We start from the raw sequence: 21,376 nt of genomic DNA, 5'->3' as shown, positions 1-21,376 counted from the left end.
AGATATCTGGTTTTTAAATTTTAAGTAAAAGACATCTGTATATCTCTGATGTTTTATAATTTACTTTGAAAATATATATTTAATAATACTTCTTTGGAGGGTAATAAAATATGAATTACAGTTGTGTTTTTCTGAATTGCCAAAAAGCAGAGCATAGAATCTATACAATTCCATAAATTATCCTTAAACAGTAGGTTAAGCACAAGTGAACAGTTTAGTTTTTTATTATAACTCTATTATAGCAGGTATAGAGACTAAATTTTTAATGAGACATTTTAATATCTCATATATACATATTTAAAAAAATTAGGCCTTCTCAACTCTAATGGAAGACCAATTTTATCCTATTCAAAGTAAATTTTTGTTCTTTATACTCAAAAAATTAACCTGTCCAAATTAAATATTTTTTCCTTTTCTTTCACCATAGCAAATACATAACCAGTCATCAACTTTTCATACTGACTCACAACATGATTTCCTTAACAAGTTCATTTGAAGGTCATTGATGTTTTGCTTTCCAAGTATTACAATCTTAACTGAGTTTTGCACATTTTAACAGAAGCTTAATGAGAGATGATGAAAATCTTGCATAAAACTATAGACAAGTTTATCTGGCAGAAAATATATGTCATATTAAATATAGTGGTGGTATGTTTTCTATATTTTATTCTATACGCTAATTGTGAAACATCACATTTCAGGTGGTATTATTAAAATATTCTCTTAAAAATAGAAAACAGAGTACACATAGTATGAAATATTCAAAATGAAGTGATCTGTGAATTATCTGATTGGGTGACTCTCCCAGTAGCAAAGTTTCTGTGTGTTTTGTGGGACATAGCACTTCATTAACATCCTCTCGTGGTAAGTGAGCCCAATCCTCCTGAAATTTACCTTTAAGGGTTACAAGCACTTGGGTCTTTACATTTTCTGGGTCACAGATGCCTTTAAGTTTCTGAAAGTACCATTCTCATACACAGGCACCATCTTATGTATAATGGCAAAGATTCCCAGACCGCTTGAAGCCTGTAGACCATCATGATGCCTATTTATGTGCTTGAATAAAGGAGATGACATCTCCTGGGATACTGTAAGCTTTTGCTAAAGGCTTTGTAGTCTCAGCTACAAAAGGCAAAAGAGTTTCTGGAAAAATAGAAGCAACTTGAAGGCAGTTTATGCTTCACGGGATTGATCATATTTAGCCTCCCTCTTCAACTTTCATTTCCTCATGCCAGTCTTTTGGAAACAAAAATAATTGCCTGCTTACAGTGTGTGTGATAGACTTTCTAGGTTACCAAATGATGTTGCACTTTTAGTTATATCACACTCCGTAAACCAGAAGAGTTCTATTTTCATCTTAGAATGAAAAGAAGAAATGGGAAAGTATGTGGTAGTTTTGTCGCTCAGTCGTGTCCAACTCTTGTGACCCCATGGACTGTAACCCTCCAGGCTCCTCTGTCCATAGGATTTTCCAAGCAAGAATACTGAAGTGGGTTGCTGTTTCCTTCTCTACAGGATCTTCCTGACCCAAGGATCAATCCCGGGTCTCCTACACTGCAGGCAGATTCTTTACTGACTGAGCTACCAGGGAAGCCCTAAAGAATATTGCCATCAAATAACAAAATAATTTGTATTTGAATTTAAAAACACAAATGAGAAAATAACTCATTTTTTTGATATTGCTTAAAAATTTTTATTTTATTGGAGCTAAGAGCACTTAAATGAGATCTCCCTTCTTAAATTTTTTGTGTATTGTACAATGTTATTGACTAGCTGAACCTGTTGTATAGTACATCTCTAGGGCTTATTCATCTTGCTTAATGGAGACTGTCTGCTGTTGATTCCCCTGCAATTCTCCTTTACCAAGCCACCAGCAATCATAGTTCTATTCTTTGATGCAATGAATTTGACTGTTTTTGAACTCATTTTTAAAACTTCACCCAAAATTGCCATTTAAAAATTTTAAAGCAATATAAATACATTCTCAAATGATAGGAATAAAATTATATTAGTAAGACTAGTTCCAATTTTTCTAGCATTGTTTTAATGTAGCCAAATGGCTCAATTTAAATGTCTTTATCGCTCAGTAAGTTATAGAGAACAAAACTCTGGATTACAACTACTTCATTAAATAAGTTTTAATGATTTTTTCATTGTTAATTAAGGGAATAGAATGTGTCGGAGAATGAGATATTGTTTCAATTTTCAGAGATCTTGCTCCTATACTTATTTAAAATATGCATACGGTAAAATTTACTAAACTATAAAACTGCAAATCCACAACCGTCTCATCTTGCTTATTGAGATGTAATTCTAAAGTGAGGTGGGTTCTTAAATGGGGAAAATAAAAAAAATAATAATTAAAACTGCATATGTGGCATGTGTTTTGTTTAGTATGTGAGCTACTTTATATTTGGAATCATTTATTGAATAAAAAACCAAGTAAAAATAGAGCTTCAACATATTGTAAAACAGTAAGTATGAGTCATTAGTATATGTCAAATGTATTACCTATAACATATACTCAGTACTTTCTAGGTTTTTAACTGAGGCCAAAGTTGATCTTCTGAGTACCTGTAAACTTACTGAAATTTTAATAAAAACTGTTTTGTGTCCATGAAAAATACATTTTCCTGGGAAAAAGTCTTTAGATTTTTATCAGCTTGAAAAAAGTATCTGTGACCAAAAGAAGGTTAGGGGTTACTGCATTCTCTGTCCTGATTGTTCAATATCAATTAAGAGAAAAAAAAAAAGCTAAAACATCATTCCCAGAGAGTTAGCATTAAATAACAAGCTAATTAGAGTCTTTTTAAAAGTGGAATGGAATTACTGAAATGTACAGTATAGAAAGCAAATATTAGCCCATAGCAACATGGATAAAGTTTCCCCAGGAACCTAATAACCAAGGAGAAAAGGAACGTGGTTATAAATTGAAAATGATTAAAGTGGTGGTCTCCAATGAAAAGAGACCGATTTTCACAATATTTTGTGCAATCTCTATTTCTATTGGAATTAGATTTTTCTGCCCAGTTTAATGTTGTGTTATTTGTGGTGGCCCAAGGAGGAAAGAGCAGATAAAACCCAGGAGGGTCTTGGAATGCAGTAACAGAAAAATCGACCCTTATTGTCCTTCCTTCCCCCGTGTTGTAACTATTAATGGATTTCAGGTCCTCTTGAGCAGTATAACCTGTCTCCCCTCCTACCCCATAGGGAGAAGGTATTTATCTTACTCTTCCCTCCACCCAGTATACGTGCCTCATCCAATTAGCAAATGACCTGCAAGACTCTATCCCACTCCTTGTACCCTGGGTATAAAAGTGGACTAAGGACCTCTGTTCAACTCGGTTCTCCCTTGAGCTGGCCCGCTGTTCTAACTGTGTCTCCCACTCTAATAAACTTTATTCTCCGTTCATTCTGCCTCATGTCTGGAAATTCTTTTCCAACCTGCTCCTGGACCACGACATTAATTTGTTACATGACCAGTATAATCTGGGAGGAATTTAAATGTGAAATTGTTGGTGATGATTAATTAAGTAAAGGTTGTCCTTTATTTGCTCGAGTATTAAAATACGGAAACAAGGTTATGTTTTTAAAATGTGATTTATGGTTGCCAAATATGTTATAGGATGCTTAGTTAAATTTGAGTTTCAGATAAATGATGAATATTCCTTAGTATCAGTTCAGTTCAGTTCAGTTCAGTCACTCAGTCATGTCTGACTCTTTGCAACCCCATGAACTACAGCATGCTAGGCCTCTCTGTCCATCACCAACTCCCGGAGTCCACCCAAACCCATGTCCATTGAGTTGATGATGCCATCCAACCATCTCATCCTCTGTTATCCCCTTCTCCTCCTGCCCGCAATCCTTCCCAGCATTAGGGTCTTTTCAAATGAGTCAGCTCTTTGCATCAGATGGCCAAAGTATTGGAGTTTCAGCTTCAACATCAGTCCTTCCAATGAACACCTAGGACTGATCTCCCTTAGGATGGACTGGTTGGATCTCCTTGCAGTCCAAGGGACTCTCAAGAGTCTTCTCCAACACCACAGTTCAAAAGCATCAATTCTTCAGTGCTCAGCTTTCTTTATAGTCCAACTCTCACATCCATACATGACCACTGGAAAAACCATAGCCTTGACTAGACGGACCTTTGTTGGCAAAGTGATGTCTCTGCTTTTTAATATGCTGTCTAGGTTGGTCATAACTTTCCTTCCAAGGAGTAAACGTCTTTTAATTTCATTGCTGCAGTCACCATATGCAGCGATTTTGGAGCCCAAAAAAATAAAGTCAGCCACTGTTTCCACTGTTTCCCCATCTATTTGCCATGAAGTGATGGGGCTGGATGCCATGTCCTTAGTATAAATATGTTCTAAGTATTGCATGGGACATACTTATACTAAAAACTTACATGCTGTTTATCTAAAATTGAGATTTAACTGTGTGTGCTGGATTTTTATTTGCTAAATGTAATAATCCTATATGTATATTAAATACTAAAAATCTTTTCAGAGGCAAAAGTAAATAACTTTTTTGCATTAAATCTTAAAATGAGCAGTATAAGGAAGAAATTCCCTTGAGAGTTAATATTCTTTTATCAAAACATAAAAGTAAATGCTTTCTATCTGTCTAAAACAGTACATTAATATATCCAGTAAAAAAAAGTAACAACAAATTTAATTTTTAAATAGAGATATATTATTATGTTTGGGGAAGCAAGGATTCAAATGTAACATTTCATAGGACTCTACATCTTTGCATTGTAAAAAGATGCCCTCTAAAACTGAAATTGATTGGAGGATTGGAGTTTTGTGTCCAGAAATGTTTATGGTAGGTAGAATGTAAGAAAAAATGAATAAAATGTTAGACTTTTACTAAGTAAGGATTGTCATGATTATATTTGAATTAGAAGCCATAGAACTTTACATAGAACATGTAAAGAAAGGGAAGAAAAATGCATTGGAAGAGGAAAATACTGGCGGGCACTTGAAAATTGAAAGAGAGAGAAGATAAAGGAACAAAAGAAAATCTTGGCATTGAAAGGGCAAGGAAGAAGGAATTGCAAACTCAAAGTTTAACAAAGAGTTATATTAGAAACTTGGATTGAGAATGTTCTATTTGAGAAAGAAGAGGAAATACATTTATAGAATTGCTCAAGGTTGACGAGCCAGTTGTGAAAGATAGGCAGAAATGTGGGGGAGGGTAGGCAGCAATATTCATGCAGATTCCAGATGGGTTGTGTAAGATAGCAACACAATGTGTAATTGCAGATCATATGGTTGAGGATATAGTTGTTAGGAGGTGGGTTTTAAGTGAGTAATGTGATGAGCTGAATGTATCATACTCACATGGCCTTAGTTGTTAGCAATAGTTTTAGTAAGAATATATGATTACTATGGCCAATTAGTGGTTGCTATGTGTGTATACCAAATAAAGCTGTTTTTATTGGATAACATAATATGAGATGTCTAAATTGCATGCTTGGCCCACTCTCTTGCACCTTGTTTGGGTGAAAGAAGGTGTGAGGGAGTTTCATTCTTCTACACACAGAAGAGGGACCCTATTTAGTGAAAAAAATATGATGAACTCTTTAAAATTCTATGTGAAGTAAAAGTTTTTTTAAAAAATAAAGAACTGATATAATTTAAAAGAGAATGAGACAGGCTTATGGAAACTCATGCTGAGGTAATTCTAAAGAAAACACAAATCATTTGGAATAAGAGATTATCGAAGAGCTCATATATTTTGAAGAATTTGAGAGTAAATACCCCTTCACCTGGGTTCCCAGAACTATCCAGCTGGTTGTAACTCAGCTGGCTGTAACACATATTCATTTAAACTTGATGTTTTTGAAGATATTCTTATAATTTTCTAGAAGCTATCTTTATTAGAAGAGCCTTGATTCCAATTTAACTTATTTATACCTAATATTGATGTACAAGGAAAAAATAAAATAAGAAGAAAGGATATATATTTTTATGTTCTTTAGATGAGGAAAGTTTTAAGTGTCTGACAGTATCAAATGTTGGCAGATTGTTGGTGGATAAAAATTGCTGTTGTGAGTCAAAATTTGTTCAACTATTTTCAAAGCAATTGAGTTCCGTTGTAAAAATATCTTTTGTACTTATTCCTAGAAAATCTTTGTATAACTGCACTGTAAAACATGTACAAGATATTTTAGCAGCACAATTTGCAAGTGGAAAGCACTGGAAGCAAACCAAATGTCCACTGACAAAATTAATTTTAAAAATAATAATGTTTTCACAAAATGGGGCACTTAACAAAATGAATGAACTGTAGTGTTATGTGTAGTATGCCACCAGATTCTCTCATTCATTGAGACACTCATTCTTCCAGCTTCTAGGAGTATTGATTGCTCATGGATAATAGCTGTATTGCTCCTAGGCAATCACCCTGGGTCGAAGATGACTGCCTCCCCAGAGGCAGTTCATACTAAGAGGCTATGAAGACCTAGCAATCTTGTTTCCATTTGGGACTTTTCTGAAGGGCCACCCTAACTTCAGAGCTTCCCTTAGGTATACCCAACATCTCTGTTGCAACTGCATTGCAGTTCAATTTCTCTCTTACACAAATTCCCCTTTCCTCATACCTTAAAGATGTGATTCTTGAGAGTACTCCCGAATATACCATTTTCACATAAATTTTTCTCAGTCTGTTTTCTAGGAACTTGAGCTATGGTAGATGGTATCAAGAGTAGTGTTGGAGACATATACTAAATGGGAATTTTGTAGCTGGGTCACTAGTTGGTCAGTTGGCAATGAGGACCTAATACTGGTAGTAGATGGAATACTTATCAGGCATGATATAGTGCTAAAAGTGTTAGGTTTCACTGGCTTTGAACAGAAAATAGGGGTAACAGTGTATGAAATGTACTACAAATATAATATCTCAGTACTGAAAAGGTTCAGAGGAAGTATGAGTGAGTGTTAGTTGCTCAGTGGTGACTCTTTGTGACCTCATGGACCATAGACCCCCAGGCTTCCCTGTCCATGGAATTCTCCAGACAAGAATACTAGAGTGGGTAGCCTTTCCCTTCTCCAGGGGATCTTCCTGATTCAGGGATCAAACCTAGGTCTCCTGCATTGCAGGCAGATTCTTTACCATCTGAGCCACCAGGGAGGCACTCAGAGGAAGTATAAATAACAACTATGGAATGAGAAGCCTGTTGAGGCAGAGAGTGATTGGTGGAAATCAGTGCATGGGAGGAAGAATACATTTATCCTTGAAAACTAAGACACTGATGAAAGAAATTGACAAAGACAAATGGAAAGATGCCTCGTGTCTTTGGATTGAACAAATTAATATTGTGAAAATGTTCATATTACACAAAGCATTCTATATGTTTAATGCAATCCCTAAAATTCCAATGACATTTTTCACAAAAATAAAAAAAAATCCTAAAATTTATGTGGAACCACAAAAACCCAATAACTAAAACAATCTTGAGAAAGAACAAAGCAAAAGGTATCACACTTCCTGATTTCAAACTTTATTACAAAGCTATAACAATAAAAACAATATGGTCAAAGTATAAACTAGACACATAGAAGAATGGAATAGAAGAAAGAGCCTAGAAATTAACACACGCATATATGGTCAATTAATCTATGACAAGGATGCCAACAATGCACAACAGGGCATTCAATAAATGGTGCTGGGAAAAGTGAATATCCACATGCAAAAGAAGGAAATTGGACACATATCATATACAAAAATAAATTCAAAATTGATTAAAAACTTAAATGTAAGACTTGAATCTGTGAGCACTTATATGAAAACATAGAGATAAAACCCTTTGACATTCATCTTGGCAATGATTTTTTGGGTATGACACCAAAAGCAAAAGCAAAAAAAGCAAAAATAAACAAGTTGAACTTCCATAAACTGAAAGCTTCTGCTCAGCAAAAGAAACAATCAAGAAAATGAAAACACAGCCTATTAAATAAGAGAAAATATCTACCAACCATATACCTCATAAGGGATTAATATCCAAAATATGTAAGGAACTTACACAACTAATAGCAAAAAAAGCAAATAACCAAATTAAAAAATGGACAGAAGAACCAAGTAGACATTTTTCCAAAGAAGGGAAAAATGAATGGCCAGCAGTTACATATGAAAATGTGCTCAACAACAGAAAATGTAAATCAAACCATAATTAGATATCACCTCAAACTCAATGGAATGGCTTTTCTCAAAAAGACAAGATATTACAAGTGTTGCTGAGAGTATGGGGGAAAAAGGAACAATGGTACATTATTGAAGGGAATGAAATTGGTATAGCCAATTTGGAAAACAGTACAGAACTTCCTCAAAAAAAGAAGAAGAACTACCAAATGATCTAGCAATATCAATACTGGTCATATATCCAAAGAAAATGAAATCAGTATCTCAAAGAGATATTTGTACTCCCATATGCATTGCAGCATTATTTTTAATAGTCAAAATATAGATGTCCTTTGTTGTATGAGTTCATAAGTAAAATGTGGTATATATGGAATCTAAATAAGTCAAACTCATAGAACTAGAGAGTATAATAGTGGTTACTAGGGGCTGGGTAGTGGGGAAAATGGGAAGATGTTTACCAAAAGGGTACAAACTTTCAGCTGTAAGATGAGTAAGTCCTGTGTATCTAGTAGTAAGGTAATTATGGTTAATAATACTGTATTTTGTCATTGAAATTTGCTGAGAGTAGATCAAGTGTTCTTACCACAATGAAGGGGGAAAAATACATATGTGAATTAAGTTGATTGTGGTAATCATTTCACAATGTATATATATGTCAATCAATCATGTTGTACATCTTAAATATGTACAAATTTTATTTGTCAGCTATACCTCAACAAAGCTGGAAAAAATTTTAAATAAATTTATAGTCTTGCCCCAGGACTATTTCAAATTTCTCTATCTTCTGTCAGCTATAGACTGGATTTCTGTAAGTCATCATTTTGGCTCATTATATGTATATAATGATGATTATCTTTTTTTTTCCCCTGTACATAACAATGACTTTTGTAAGACACTTGCATGCAAGAGAGAGGGATGTAGCTTAATAAAGATACAAGGGGCTGCTATAACACTAAAACTGGTGGGGGGTGGAGGGGATGTCAGTGGTTTGGAGGATTCAAGGTCATTCTTGAATGAAGAATCTGGAATAAAAATAAATCTAAACTCTTCCTTAAATTCTTTGGTCATTCCTCTGGGTTACCAGTGAGCCTCTTTTTCCAGGGGGCCTCTTCTAAGAGAAAGGCTAATACCGATAGAGGATCACAGTGCCACTTGTGCAGTAAAGAGGCAATAAAAGTAAATAGGCAACAAACCCGAAGTTCTACAAAACAACTGACCTATACACTTAAAAAACTTTAAGGTTATAAGATACAAGGAATGTAGAAAAACGTACAGATTGAAGGGTGCACATATCATTGTGTCAGTTCAGTCGCTCAGTCGTGTCTGACTCTTTGCGACCCCATGAACTGCAGCACGCCAGGCCTCCCTGTCCATCACCAACTCCCGGAGTCTACCCAAACCCATGTCCATCGAGTTGGTGATGCCATCCAACCATCTCATCCTCTGTCGTCCCCTTCTCCTCCTGCCCCCAATCCTACCCAGCATTAGGGTCTTTTCCAATGAGTAAACTCTTCGCATGAGGTAGCCAAAGTATTGGAGTTTCAGCTTCAACCTCAGTCCTTCCAATGAACACCCAGGATTGATTTCTTTCGGGATGGATTAATTGGATCTCCTTGCAGTCCAAGGGACTCTCAAGAGTCTTCTCCAGCACCACAGTTCAAAATCATCAATTCTGCGACGTTCAGCTTTCTTCACCGTCCAACACTCACATCCATACATGACCACTGGAAAAACCATAGCCTTGACTAGACGGACTTTTGTTGGCAAAGTAATGTCTCTGCTTTTAAACATGCTATCTAGGTTGCCCATAACCTTCCTTCCAAGGAGTAAGCGTCTTTTAATTTCATGGCTGCAGTCACCATCAGCAGTGATTTTGGAGCCCAAAAAAATAAAGTCTGACACTGTTTCCACTGTTTCCCCATCTATTTCCCATGAAGTGATGGGACCAGATGCCATGATCTTAGTTTTCTCAACGTTGAGCTTTAAGCCAACTTTTTCACACTCCTCTTTCACCTTCATCAAGAGGCTCTTTAGTTCTTCTTCACTTTCTGCCATAAGGGTGGTGTCATCCGCATATCTAAGGTTATTGATATTTCTCCCGGCAATCTTGATTCCAGCTTGTGTTTCTTCCAGCCCAGCCTTTCTCATGATGTGCTCTGCATATAAGTTAAATAAGCAGGGTGACAATAGACAGCCTTGACGTACTCCTTTTCCTATTTGGAACCAGTCTGTTGTTCCATGTCCAGTTCTAACTGTTGCTTACTGACCTTCATACAGGTTTCTCAAGAGACAGGTCAGATGGGCTGGTATTCCCATCTCTTTCAGAATTTTCCACAGTTTATTGTGATCCACACAGTCAAAGGCTTTGGCATAGGCAGTAAAGCAGAAATAGATGTTTTTCTGGAAGTCTCTTGCTTTTTCGATGATCCAGTGGATATTGGCAATTTGATCTCTGGTTCCTCTGCCTTTTCTAAAACCAGCTTGAACATCTGGAAGTTCATGGTTCACGTATTGCTGAAGCCTGGCTTGGAGAATTTTAAGCATTACTTAACTAGCATGTGAGATGAGTGCAATTGTGCGGTAGTTTGAGCATTCTTTGGCATTGCCTTTCTTTGGGATTGGAACAAAAACTGACCTTTTCCAGTCCTGTGGCCACTGCTGAGTTTTCCAAATTTGCTGGCATATTGAGTGAAGCACTTTCACAGATCACCTTTGAGTATTTGAAATAGCTCAACTGGAATTCCATCACCTCCACTAGCTTTGTTCATAGTGATGCCTTTTAAGGCCCACTTGACTTCACATTCCAGGATGTCTGGCTGTAGGTGAGTGATCACACCATCGTAATTATCTGGGTCGTGAAGATCTTTTTTGTACAGTTCTTCCATGTATTCTTGCCACCTCTTCTTATTATTATTATCATTATTATTATTATATAATAATTATTATTGTAATTATTATATAATAATATAATTATTATTACCATTGTGTACTGGGTCATGAACTGTGCGTGTGCGTGTGCTAAGTCTCTTCAGTCATGTCTGACTCTTTGCAACCACCTGGGCTGTAGCCCACCAGGTTCCTCTGTCCATGGGCTTCTCCAGGCAAGGGTACTGGAGTGGGTAGCCATGCCCTCCTCCAGAGGATCTTCCCTACCCAGGGATCGAACTTGGGTCTTTCACATCTCCTGCACTGTCAGGCAGGTTCTTTACCTCTAGCGCTACCTGGGAAGCCCATGAAGTGTAGGTGTTTAGAATCCACTCCCTTTTTTCACTATGGAGAATATTATTGGAACTATTTCCAAAATTTGACTAAACTTGTGGATTAATGTTGGTATTGTATCAATCTTGGTTTTCTGATTTTGATGTACTTTGGTTATGTAAGAAAGTATCCTTCTATTTTAAGAAATACATACTGAACTCTTCATTTTTAAAAATTGAGGTATGATTTACATAGGACATTAGATTTGTTACAGTGGCATAATAACATAATTTTATATTTGTATATATTACAAATGATCATCACAATAAATCTAATTACTACTGGCCACCATACACAGCTAAAAAAAAGAACCCCTTTTCTTCCTGTGATGAGAGCTTTTAAGATTTACTCTTTTAAAAACTTTCAAATACAATGTAGTATTGTTAATGATATTCACCCTGCTCTATATTACATCACCATGACTTATTTTATAACTGAAAGTGTGTACCTTTCAAACTCCTTCACCTTTTACTCATTCCTCAATCCCCACCTATAGTAACAACCAATGTTTTCTCAATATCTATGAGCTCAGCAGTTTTTTTGCTTGTTTTTTATATTTTTAGATTCTACATATAAGTGGTCTGCCTACAGTATTTGTCTTTTTCTATCTTACTTACTTCACTAAGAACAGTACCCTCCAGGTCCATTTATGTTGTTGCAAATGGCAAAATGTCATTCTTTTTATGGCTGGGTAATATTCCATTATATACAGCTGCACTCCACATGCTAGCAAAGTAATGCTCAAAATTCTCCAAGCTAGGCTTCAGGAATTCATGAATTGAAAACTTCCAGATGTTCAAGCTGGATTTAGAAAAGGCAGAGAAATCAGAGATTAAGTTGCCAAAATCTGCTGGCTCATAGAAAAAGCAAGAGAATTCCAGAAAAATATCCACTTCTGCTTCATTGACTACACTAATTATTTGACTGTGTGGATCACAAAAAACTGCGGAAAATTCTTAAAGAGATGGGAATACCAGATCACCTTACCTGCCTTCTCAGAGAGCTGTATGTAGGTCAAGAAGCAACAGTTAGGACCTTACATGGCACAACGGACTGGTTCCAAATTGAGAAAGGAATACATCAAGGCTGTATATTGTCAGCCTGCTTATTTAACTTATACACATAAGACATCATGAGAAATGCCAGGCTGGTGAATTACAAGATGGAATCAAGATTGCTGGGAGAAATGTCAAAAACCTCAGATATGCAGATGACACCACACTTATGGCAGAAAGTGAAGAGGAAGTAAAGAGCCTCTTGATGAAAGTGAAAGAGGAGAGTAAAAAAGTTGGCTTAAAGCTCAACATTCAAAAAACAAAGATCATGGCATCCAGTCCCATTACTTCATGGCAAATAGATGGAGAAACAGTGGAAACAGTGACTGACTTTATATTCTTGAGCTCCAAAATCACTGCAGATGGTGACTGCAGCCATGAAATTAAAAGACACTTCCTCCTTGAAAGAAAAGCTATGGCAAACCTAGACAGAATATTAAAAAGCAGACACAGATGCATAGAACAATTTTATGGACTCTGAGGGAGAAGGTGAGGGTGAGACGTTCTGGGAGAATAGCACTGAAACATGTATATTATCATATGTGAAACAGAACACCATTCCATGTTCGATGCATGAGACAAGGGCTCAGGGCCAGGGCAATGGGATGACCCAGAGGGATGGGATGGGGAAGGAGGTGGGTGGGGGGTCCAGGAAGGGGAACACATGTAAACGAACACATGTAAACCCATGGCTGATTCATGTCAATGTATGGCAAAAACTATTACAATATTGTAAAGTAATTAGCCCCCAACTAAAATAAATAAATTTATAAAAAAAAAAAAAAAAGCAGAGACATTACTCTGTTGATAGGTCCATCTAATCAAAGCTATGGTTTTTCCAATAGTCATGTATGGATGTGAGAGTTGGACCATAAAGAAGGCTGAGTGCCAAAGACTTGATGCTTTTGAACTGTGGTGTTGGAGAAGTCTCTTGAGAGTCCCTTGGACAGCAAGATCAAACCAGTCAATTCTAAAGGAAATCAGTCCTGAATGTTCATTGGAAGAACTGATACTGAAGCTGAAGCTCCAATAGTTTGGCCAACTGATGTCAAGAGCTGACTCATTAGAAAAGACCCTGATGCTGGAAAAGATTGAAGGCAGGAGGAGAAGGGGATGATAGAGGATGAGATGGTTGGATGGCATCACTTAGTCAAAAGACATGAGTTTGAGCAAGCTCTGGGAAATGTTGAAGAACAGGGATATCTGCCGTGCTGCAGTCCATGGGGTGGCAGAGTTGGAGACGACTGATTGACTGGACAACAACAATATATATGTTGCTACAATCTTGATTCCAGCTTGTACATCATCCAGCCTGGCATTTCATATGATGTACTCTGCATAGTAGTTAAATAAACAGGGTGACAATATACAGCCTTGATGTACTCCTTTCCCAATTTGGAACCAGTCCATTGTTCCATGCTCTTTTCTAACTGTTGTTTCTTGACCTGCATACAGGTTTCTGAGGAGGCAGGTAAGATGATCTGGTATTCCCATCTCTTTAAGAATTTTCCATTGTTTTTTGTGATCCATACCGTTAAAGACTTTGAAGCAGAAGTAGATTTTTTTTTGAAACGTCTTTATATAAAAACTATATATATATATATATATATAATATGTAAATTAAATCTTTTTTTCCATTCATCTGTTGTTGGAGGGCTTCCCTGATGGCTTGGTGGGTAAGGATCCACCTACAATGCAGGAGACCTGTGTTTGATCCGTGGATCAGGAAGATCCCCTGGCTTCCCTTGTGGTTCAGCTGGTAAGGAATCTGCCTGCAATGTGGGAGATCTGAGTTTGACCCCTGGGTTGGGAAGATCCCCTGGAGAAGGGAAACACTGCCCACTCCAGTAATCTGGCCTGGAGAGTTCCATGGACTGTATAGTCCATGTTGTTGCAAAGAGTCGGACAAGACTGAATGACTTTCACACATCTGTTGTTGGGCATTTAGGTTGCTTCCAAGTCTCGACTATTGCAAATAATGCTGCAATGAACTTCAGTTCAATTCAGTTCAGTTGCTTAGTCATGTCCGACTCTTTATGAGTCCATGGACTGCTTCATTCCAGGCTTCCCTGTCCATCACCAACTCCAGAGCTTGCTCAAACTCATGTCCATCAAGTTGGTGATGTCATCCAACCATCTCATCCTCTGTCATCCCCTTCTCCTCCTGCTTTCAATCCTTCCCAGCATCAGGGTCTTTTCCAATTAGTCAGTTCTTTGCAACATGGGGATGCAGACATTTTTTGTTTTACTGTTTTTGTATTCTTTGAGAATACAGAAATGAATTGCTGGATTATAGAGTAATTCTATTTTTAAGTTTTTGAGAAACCTCTGCTGCTTTCTGTAGTGACTGCACCAATTTACATTCTCACCAACAGTGGGCAAGGGTTCTCTTTTTTTCCAATACTCTGATGATTAGCGATGTTGAATATCTTTTCATGAACCTATTGGACATCTGTGCCTCTTTAGAAAAATATCTATTCAAATCTTCTATCCATTCTCATACTGGAATATTTAGCAGTAATAAAGCATCCTATCCCAAAGAAAGGCAATGCCAAAGAATGCTCAAACTATCGCACAATTGCACTCATCTCACACGCTAGCAAAGTAATGCTCAAAATTCTCCAAGCCAGGCTTCAGCAATACGTGAACCATGAACTTCCAGATGTTCAAGCTGGTTTTAGAAAAGGCAGAGGAACCAGAGATCAAATTGCCAACATCCGGTGGATCACCGAAAAAGCAAGAGAGTTCCAGAAAAACATATATTTCTGCTTTATTGACTATGCCAAAGCCTTTGACTGTGTGGATCACAATAAACTGCGGAAAATTCTGAAAGAGATGGGAATACCAGCCCATCTGACCTGTCTCTTGAGAAACCTGCATGCAGGTCAGGAAGCAACAGTTAGAACTGGACATGGAACAACAGACTGGTTCCAAATAGGAAAAGGAGTACGTCAAGGCTGTCTACTGTCACCCTGCTTATTTAACTTATATGCCGAGTACATCATGAGAAACGCTGAGCTGGAAGAAACACAAGCTGGAATCAAGATTGCCGGGAGAATTATCAATAACTTCAGATATGCGGATGACAGCCCCCTTATGGCAGAAAGTGAAGAAGAACTAAGGAACCTCTTGATGAAGGTGAAAGAGGAGTGTGAAAAAGTTGGCTTAAAGCTCAACGTTGAGAAAACTAAGATCATGGCATCTGGTCCCATCACTTCATGGGAAATAGATGGGGAAACAGTGGAAACAGTGTCAGACTTTATTTTTTTGGGCTCCAAAATCACTGCTGATGGTGACTGCAGCCATGAAATTAAAAGACGCTTACTCCTTGGAAGGAAGGTTATGACCAACCTAGAAAGCATTTTAAAAGCAGAGCCATTACTCTGCCAACAAAGGTCCATCTAGTCAAGGTCATGGTTTTTCCAGTGGTCATGTATGGATGTGAGAGTTGGATGGTGAAGAAAGCTGAGTGCTGAAGAATTGATGCTTTTGAACTGTGGTGTTGGAGAAGACTCTTGAGAGTCCCTTGGGCTGCAAGAAGATCCAACCAGTCCATCCTAAAGGAGATCAATCCTGGGTGTTCATTGGAAGGACTGATGTTGAAGCTGAAACTCCAATACTTTGGCCACCTCATGCGAAGGGTTGACTCATTGGAAAAGACCCTGATGCTGGGAAGGATTGCGGACAGGAGGAGAAGGGGACGACAGATGATGAGATGGTTGGATGGCATCACTGACTCGATGGACATGGGTTTGGGTAAACTCTGGGAGTTGGTGATGGACAGGGAGGCCTGGCATGCTGCAATTCATGGGGTCACAAAGAGTCAGACATGATTGAGTGACTGAACTGAACTGAATAAAGCATCAAGTCTGCAACTTATACTCCAGTGGTTTATAAAAATTATATATAAATATATAATTATATATAATTTCATAATTTCTGAAAATAATATGTAATATGTAATTGTATACCATTTTATATTATAATAAGCATATAAAAATGGGCAGAAAGAGAGAAAATAAAGCATTTTAAATGTTGATCATTGGGGGATTGTGTGATTGTAAATGGGAATTCTTTGGGCTACTGCAATATTTCTATAAATTTACAGCCATTTTAAAATAATTTAAAAAATGTAATCTCTTTAAAATGACATTTTAAAGACATTTTAAGATGAGGTTTAAAGGCATTTAAATCTCATTTTAAAGACATAGATATGTAATAATTTGAAAACTGAGATTCAGAACAACAAATGAGAGGTTAGATTTGATTTGTCTGTACAAGCACATAAGGCTGGTGCCTTATTAATTTTTCAGTGAACCTCAAAACAGATCAGACATTCCATTTTGCTATTGGAAAGCAAGACTATATGATTGGATTTTGTTCACAATATTATTTTGGGGTCTGTGTTTCTAATTCACTTGCCTTTTCATAAATTCACCATGATACACAGTTTTTTGTTCATGTTTCCCACTTTATGAGACTAAGTTTATAAAATCTCATAAGTCAGAATTCATGAAGTGGAGCCAGATTTGTTTACTGATTCATTTATTTTACTGAGCCAAATAATATTTAGGACTGCTAAGTTTCTTTAGGTAGAAATTAAACATAAATCAAATTGAGGGGATGTAAATGACTTGGATAGAAATTGTCTAAAGAATTTTTGTGAACAAAGCTACCAGCTCTATTAAATAGTGCATTTTAAAATGGCAAATATGAAGAACCAAAATAGTGACCACCTGCAGACTCTAATTGATTCTGATTATGTCAAATCAACTATACAGCAATACCTTAAAGAAAAACACCTAAAATGAGTAAATTAATCCTACCATTTAGCCAAATACATCTGAAAAGTTATTCAAGTAATATTTCAACCTCCAACAGGAAACATCTCATGTATATCTAAGTCTGTAATTTTTTGAAGACTTACTACTCTACAAACATCTATGGGACCATTTTCACAAGGTGCTCCTTCTTATTATTGGCAAAGACTCTCATAGTTATCTTCCTCCTCCCCTCCCTCCCTCTCCCATTCCCTTCCCTTCTTTCTCCTTTGTTTATTCTTCTCTTTCTTCCTTTAAGAATAATCTTATTTTCACAATAGCTGGGTCTTGATGAAAGTTATAGGATTAGCATAATTGCCAGACTTATTTCTTTTATTGGATAAATTTAATATGGGTTTGGAAATGGAAATTTCCAAATGGAATGGAATGGAAATGGAAAACTCTTGTTGAAGATGGCTATAAATTCTCCTGATCTAAATTTCTAGTAAACTCCATGAGAAACAATGAATGCTTTGTTTGTAAGATTTGCATTGGTCTGCATTTTTCCAAAACCATGTGAATACAGAATAGGACATTTACTTGGTTTATTAGATCAAAAAGGACAAAGTTTTTCCACAAAATGATATGAAAGGAAAATGAAAGTCACTCAGTCATTTCTGACTCTGTGAACCCATACAGTCCATGGAATTCTCTAGGCCAGAATACTGGAGTGGACAGCCTTTCCCTTCTCCAGAGAATCTTCCCAACCCAGGGATTGAACCCAGGTTTCCCACATTACAGGAAGATTCTTTACCAGCTGAACCACAAGGGAAGCCCAATCTTGGCTAAATTACATGGAGATTTCTATCTATTATTCCCAAATTTTTCATTGTACAGATATGGAACCTAGAAGAGTAGAAAATTTAGCATGGAGCCTCATTGTGTATGTGTAGGGGTATGGGTTAGAGGTGCAGCTGATAACCATACTGTGAAAGTTGATGAATAGGATATCTGAAGAGCAATGTCAAGGATGTTTGGCTGGAAACCAAGATTCATTAAAATGAAGTTTACAGTAAGTCTAAAGAAAAGTGACAGCAAGTATATTAGTTTTGGGTCAGAAGAGACTAGGTTTTTAATTTATTTTTAATAGCAAATGTGATATGTTAATGAAAATGAAAGTCAAACAGGAGTCAGGGAAGATTTAAGGAGAAGAGGAAGTAGGGAGATAGGAGTCAAAAAGACAATCCTCCAAGAATTACTTATAAACATTGATTAGTATTTTTTTTTCTATAGGATTTTATCAAACAGTGCTTATCTATGAACCTTAGTTACTTACTCATGTTATTCTGAACCAAATTACTCTCCCTCTGTGGTTCAGTGTTGTAAGAGTTAAACATAAATTGTGTACATCACCCTAGTAAACATAATTTAAAATGTGCACTAAAGGAATGTCTTTCTCTTTTTGCTTTTCAAGTGAGTCTCTTTTAGGGGAAAAAAAAAACAGTAAGAATGTAATCCATATGAAACATGTGCCTGAGAAAACAATTACACAGTAACTATGTTCAAAAAGTTGTGTGTCTCATCGTAACATTTTGAGCAGCTTTGATTTATCGGGGAGTTGACCAGTAAATCATGACAATGGTAGGAAGTACGCTGGGATCAGAGGCTCCTCCAGTGTTACTGTAATTCCTACAAAGTGTTTCCTCTTTGATACTGCTTGTTTGTGATAGATAGTTTAAGACTATTCCTTGATTCAGGCATAGCCAATAGAGTCCCCCCATTTCTTTTTCCAGTTCCTTAGAAAAAAATTTCTTAATAATCTCTGATTGTTTAGTAAATGTTAGTTCATATGACAAAATCTGATTTATTCATAAAATACTTTAGCCTCTGTTTATGTGTTAGTTTAAGCTTTATTAAAGTTTTATGTTTTAATGATCTACTTATTTCTGCTTTCACTCTTAACCAAATTCTATCTTTCAGTTACCTTTATTTCTTCTTTTTTAGATTTTCTACCAGTGAAGAAAAACATGGCATTTTTAATCCTCTTTTAAATGTCAAAGTTCTGGGGGTTACACGCTGGTAATAAACCCATTTGGGAAATAAAACTGATTGTGAAAACCTGCCACACATTTGTTTTAGGCTAATGCCTTTTAAATAAGTCAAAGTGAGAACCTTTTTTTTTTAAATAAATTTATTTATTTTAGTTGGGGGCTAATTACTTTACAATATTGTAATAGTTTTTGCCATACATTGACATGAATCAGCCATGGGTTTACTGTAGATCCATTTTGAACTTTGTTATGGGAGGATAAAATAATCTGATTCTGTGAGCTAGATACTATGTAACCCTAGTCCCTTATACCCTCTGGTCCTCACTTGACTCACAGAGTGAGAAAATTAGACTACATGATCCCATGGCTTTGTAGCTCTGTGATTCTGTAATTTGCCTCTTACAGCTTCATGAGCATAATTCTAATATGTTTAGGCAAAAACATGTCAAAGGTATAATGCATGTCTAGGACATTGTGAGATACTGGTATTAATAAATAACTGAATAAATCTATGAAGAGTACTTTGAAAGGGAATCAATATAACTTAAGCCTGTGTCTTTGAGCTTGTTTTTCTGCTTGAAATTCCTTTCCCCTATTCTTTACACGGCAGATTCATTGCAGTGTGAATATCACTTTCCTCTATGTTGTCTTTTCTGGTCACCTGTCCCAGGTAAATTGTGAAAAATACTTCATAAAGATTCAGTTATCCCCTGAGAAATACATTTGTAAAACTTCTCCAGAAGGTTTATTTTAGGAAAGTTATTTAATGGTTCTTATATCTACAAACATATTACTTGGATATAATGAGTAAAATAGTGCACTAGAAGAAACTGAACATTCAAATGTAATGAGTTTAATTGATAAAAGAGAGTGTTCTTTTGGGATTAAGCAGTAATTGCAGATATTGAGTTCACTGCTTGAAAATGTGTGTCTATTCAAGGGACTTAAATGTTGAAAGCATTTGATTGATTGTTAAACATTGTCTTAGAATTGATTCAATTCATTTTTGTTTGGTCCAGCACATAACATGTATAAAAAAAAAGGATGAATACATTAATAACTTGCTGCTACTGCTGCTGAGTCGCTTCAGTCGTGTCCGACTCTGTGCGACCCCATAGACGGCAGCCCACCAGGCTCTGCCGTCCCTGGGATTCTCCAGGCAAGAATACTGGAGTGGGTTGCCATTTCCTTCTCCAGTGCGTGAAAGGGAAAAGTGAAAGTGAAGTCGCTCAGTCGTGTCTGACTCTTCGCGACCCCATGGACTGTAGCCTACCAGGCTCCTCCATCCATGGGATTTTCCAGGCAAGAGTACTGGAGTGGGGTGCCATTGCCTTCTCCGATAACTTAATAACTTACTTAAGTAGTAATTTTATCCTTATAATGTTGAGGGAGTAACTGTGATAAGAGTTGGAATCTTCTAGACTGAATTTCCTAGTTTTTTTGATAAACTTGCAGTTTTGAGGAGTGCTGGTCAGAAATTTTGTAGAACGTCTCTCAACTTGAGTTTATCTGATGTTTTTCTCATAGTTAGACTATGGCTATGAGTCTCGGGGAGAATGACCAAAGAAATGAAATGCCATTTTCACATAATAGAGGTTGTATTCTGTTCAACCTGATAAGGCATCATTCTATATAATTATCTGATATTATATATATGGCCTACATATTATTTATAGAAAAGATTTTGTTTATAAATTTGTTATCTGCCTCTGATAAAACAGAAGGTCAGATCCACGAAAACAACTATTTAGCTATCTTGCTCATCACTTTGTACCTAGAGTCTAGAAGAGTGTGTGTTATCTAATAGGAGTGTGATAAACATTTGTTGAATGAGTGAATAAATGAATGCATGTATCTAATGCATAGATAGCTGAATTTCATCTCAACTCCAGTCATATTCTGTGGCTAATATACAGAATAACATACTATGAGAAAGTCTCTGTATTTGGATATAATGTCAAGAAGAAGTAACACTTTGAGCTTTAAAAGAAATTAATATATAGTAAAAGAAAAACTTGTCTGGTGATCCAGCGGCTAAGACCCCATAGTCCAATGCAGAGGGCCTGGATTTGATCCCTCATCAGGGAACTAGATCCCACACATCACAACT

At 36.6% G+C, this 21,376-nt stretch overlaps 1 pseudogene across 6 annotated transcripts in view; it reads left to right on the top strand.

Moving 5' to 3' along the window:
- LOC145541847 (protein CFDP2 pseudogene) overlaps positions 1–21,376 on the top strand; it is a 147,451-nt pseudogene that overhangs the window by 89,021 nt on the left and 37,054 nt on the right. For 2 of the 6 annotated variants that reach the window (XR_014079351.1, XR_014079354.1), the window contains exon 6: positions 981–1,086. The exons of the other annotated variants lie outside the window; for them this stretch is intronic. The product of XR_014079351.1 is annotated as a protein CFDP2 pseudogene, transcript variant X5 (transcript). Of the gene's footprint in view, positions 1–980; positions 1,087–21,376 lie in introns of those variants that run through there. 6 annotated transcript variants of the gene reach the window in all.

This window comes from Giraffa tippelskirchi, chromosome 3 (genome assembly GCF_054371585.1).
Source record: "Giraffa tippelskirchi isolate mGirTip1 chromosome 3, T2T-mGirTip1v1.2.pri, whole genome shotgun sequence".
NCBI classification, from domain to species: Eukaryota; Metazoa; Chordata; class Mammalia; order Artiodactyla; family Giraffidae; genus Giraffa; species Giraffa tippelskirchi.
This window is presented reverse-complemented; position numbering and strand designations above follow the sequence as displayed.